This window comes from Mus pahari, chromosome 14 (assembly GCF_900095145.1).
Source record: "Mus pahari chromosome 14, PAHARI_EIJ_v1.1, whole genome shotgun sequence".
NCBI lineage: Eukaryota > Metazoa > Chordata > Mammalia > Rodentia > Muridae > Mus > Mus pahari.
The window spans coordinates 82,467,452-82,471,793 of NC_034603.1; positions in this window are offsets into that span (position 1 = coordinate 82,467,452).

The window sequence follows — 4,342 nt, forward strand, 5'->3', positions numbered from 1 at the left end:
ACACACACACACACACACACATACACACGCTCAAACATACATCCAGCCTAATGCTCATATACACAAAATAAAATAAGTAAATCTTTTTAAAATGAAAAATATATTTTTAAGATTGTTTTATTTATTTATAATACACTGTAGCTGTCTTCAGACACACCAGAAGAGGGCAGCAGATCCCATTACAGATGGTTGTGAGTCACCATGTGGTTGATGGGAATTGAACTCATGACCTCTGGGAGAGCAGCCGGTGCTCTTAACCGCAGAACCATCTCTCCAGCCCTAAAATGAAAAATATTTTAAAAGTAAAGTATTTAGAGCAGGGTACTTGGCTCGGGGAAAAGTACTTACGTAGTATGCATGAGGCCCTGAACTTAATCCTTGATATGGGGGTGTGAAGGGGCAGAACAGACAATGAGCCTAGTAATTAGACAGAATAAAGGCAAATAAATAAATAAATAAATAAATAAATTTCTTGCTAGGCAATGGTGGTGGCCTTTAGTCCCAGCACTTGGGAGGCAGAGGTAGGGAGGTCTCTGAGTTGGAGTCTAGCCTGCTCTACAGAGGTAGTTCTAGGACAGCCAAGGTTACACAGAGAAACCCTCTCTTGAAAACCCCAAAATAAATTTTAAAAAAGTATAAAGCTCTTTTACAGTGCATACCAGAAGTGTCAAATGGAATAAAGATTAAGAAACAAAGTTCTTTTACAGTGCATAGTAGAAGTGTAATTGGTCAGTTCAGTTCAATGAAGCCAGGCAAACAGGGCTCATGGATCCCTTTGGCTGTGGGTGTTGGCAGCTGGTCCTGTGTAGAGGACTAAGAGGTTGACTTGCCCCCCAGCAACTGCTGCTACAGGGAGGGAAACGGCCTTTTCCCGATCTGTTTCAGCACACCATTGTCTTCTCAGCCCTCCGTTCTCTTCCCTGCCTGTGGTTCTGTTCATAAAGGTGAGGATGGTGGATTTTACAAGCCTGAGCCAAGTGACTTCAGGGTTTGGCCACAGGTCCATGCTAACATAAACTATCTATCTCTCTGGCTCCTCAGGACAGACCCGAAGGGTCCAGGGACGCTATTCAAGCAGGTTTGTGTACCTCTGCTTAGAATGGGCTCCCGGCCTGTGGCTATGCTAGAGACAGCCAGAGCCAAGTATGACCACGCCTGCCTCTGGCCTGCTTTTACTCCTTCAAAACTCTTCAACCTGTCTATATAATTCCCCGGCATAAGTAGAAAAATATCGCTGAGCCTTGAGGTCAAGAATATTCACAGGTGTGTGTGCTCAGAAGTGTCATGGTATCAAGGTTATTATATCCAGGAGCCTTAATATTATCAAACACACCAAATAATAAAAATAGAAAGGTAAGATTAATATTATGCTGGTCTGATGGAATTGTCTCCATCAGACTCACCTGTGGGAATGTTGGGGGGGGTGCGTTTTCTTGATGACTGATTGATGTGGAAGGGCCCAGTCCACCGCGGCCATTGCATCCCTTAGGCAGGTGGGGCCTAGGTTGTATCAGAAAGCAGGCCAAGCAAGTCAAGGGAGTCGAGTCAGTAAGTAGCATTTCTCCATGGTCTCTGCTTCGATTCCTGCCTGCAGGTTCCTCCTGCTTGAGTTCCTGTCCTGACTTCCCTCAATGATGGACTGAGATAGAAGTACCAACCACATAAACCCTTTCCTCCCCAAGTTAGTTCGATTGGTGTCTTACCACAGCAATGGGAAGCAAAGTAGAACAAATACTAATTTGGGGGGGTAGTTCTTATTATATTCCCTCTTATGATCAACAATATTTATACTACTCATATTTGCTGGCCACTCCACCCGAACTTGAAGTGTTGAGAACTGAACCCAGGTCTCCCCTGTTTGGCCAGGCAAGGGTTCCACCACTCAGCTGCATTCTCAGCCTTAACTGTTGATAGTTTTCACAGGCATAAGTTCTTTTGGACCTCAGGCTGTTCCAGTCAGCCCCGCCTTGACGTGGTTGGCTCATCTCCAATCACGTTCTCCTTGCATCAGAGTGACCACTCGTTGACCTCTGACTCATGGACAGGGCCTGCCCGCCCACCCACCCAAGTGTTTATTCTCAGGATAATCGTTTGGCAACCGCCCATCTTCTGAGCTTTGAGACTTCAGCCGTCAGTGTTCACAGCTCTCCCACAAGTGCATTTTGTTCATTTGGCCCAAACTCTTCGGAATAAAGGTCCTGGATGGGAAGGGTCAAAGGGGAGGACTGGGAATTGAGGACGGAAGAAAATGAGAAATAAAAAAAGACAGATAAACAAACAAACAAACAAAAAAACAATAGCTGAGACAAGGCAGCTTTGCCTAAGCTGATGACTATGCCAAGCAACTTTTAATAACGACAGTATCTTAAATACTGCTTGCATGGGAAACTGTCCAAAGTCAGCAGAGTTAAATCGGCAGTACTGGTAAAGAGAACACAGGACAGCTCAGACACAGCTACCCTAGGACGGAGAACCACAGCCCAGGGAAGAGAGCCAAGCCCTCAGAAACCCCAGCCTTAGTACCCTCAAGACACTGGCAGGATCCAGCTGCAGACCAGCCCTGCCAAGTCCACTCAGGACAAAAACACAGAACTAGTAATCTGTTTCTCCATTCATCAGGATCTCTGAGAAAGTCTTGGATTGGTCCGGTTTCCCATGCTCTTTCAACCCATTTTTTGGTTCCCCACCAAACCCTGCCCCCACCCCCAACAGGATTTTTCTGGTTGTCCTGGAATTAGCTCTGTACAATGAGGTTGGCCTCGAACTCACAAAGGTTTGCCTGCCTCTGCCTTCTGAGTGCTGGGATTAAAGGCGTGCATCACCACCACCCAGCTTGTTCAACCCATCTATTTACTATAAGTCAAGAATTGTAGCCTCTGGTATTGCTGTCCTCAGACCTCATGCGATCTAGTTGCCAGCTGTAGGTGTCAGGGGTCCACATACTGCCTGCCAATGAACCTTTGTGTGTGTGTGTGTGTGTGTGTGTGTGTGTGTGTGGTGTCTGTCTGCATTAGTGAGCACACAAACTGTCACAGCAAACACCTCCAGCGTCTCACTGGCTACACGCAATACAGAACAACCTCTTTTTATACCACAGTAAGATGTCCATCAGGGGGCCTTCCCCTATGCAGTGGCAGACATTTAGGTCCTGTTGAGAGACTTTTCTGACTGGTTGGGGGATTCTCTATAGGTAACATCTGTCTGTCTGCTTCCTTTTAAGCTTCTGATGACAAGCCAAAAGCAAATCCTACCAAATCTTTTTTTTTTTTTAAGATTTATTTATTTATTTATTTATTTATTTATTTATTTATTTATTTATTTATGTAAGTACACTGTAGCTGTCTTCAGACACTCCAGAAGGAGGCATCAGATTTTGTTACGGGTGGTTGTGAGCCACCATGTGGTTGCTGGGATTTGAACTCAGGACCATTTGGAAGAGCTGTCGGGTGCTCTTACCCACTGAGCCATCTCACCAGCCCCAATCCTACCAAATCTTACCCCTAAGAAAGTAAAAAGTTTATCAGGCTTACTCATAGCACATAGGTGAGGAAGTCCAGGGCAGGAACCATGGAGCAGCTGCATTAGGAAGTCTGTACCACACGGATGACAGCTGTGCACACCGTGTCCTCTTCTCTATACTCCAGCCCCCCTCGGAAGCCCCAAGGCCCCAAAACAATTAGGGTGGTGTTGCATCCAATTAAGGAGGGGTGACGATGCTCAGGTGATGGGCAATGACTCTTCCTGTCCCTTCCATGTAACAGCAGCACATATGACAATGGCAGTTTGGCTTGGACAACAGGTCCCCTTTCCATTTGTCAGCCACTAGCTCCCCAACCCAGGGCTACACAGAGAAACCCGGTCTCAAAAAACAATAACAAAAGTCAGACGATGGAGAAGGAAGGTGTCCTCTTAAGTCAGAGTCAAGTAGGACTTCCCACACTCCCTGAATGGGGTGGAGGTGCCTGCCGGGCAGGGACAGTGGGGCAGGCAAAGCAGGATGCCCTCCTAGGGCCTCTGGGGTTCCCCCTCTGGAGGCCTCGGCGATTCCTCCCCTCTGTGATTTGGATCTTTATGCGCTGAGTTCATTGGGTTAATTATTGCTGTGGTCAAGGTGGGGTGAGCCAGAGTCCCGCCCTGGCCCAGAGCCCAAAGGGGGCTACTGAGAGTCAGAAGGACACAGAGCCCCGAGGAGTTTGGGGTGGCACCTATTGTTAGCAATTTAACCGTTTCTACGGTCTAAGCCTTGGCTCCATCTTTGGCCCTTCCTTGTCCCCTCCCACTTATGCCTCCCCCCAACTCATCAAAGAGCTAGCAAGGCCCAGCTCCCCAGGCGGCTGGCATT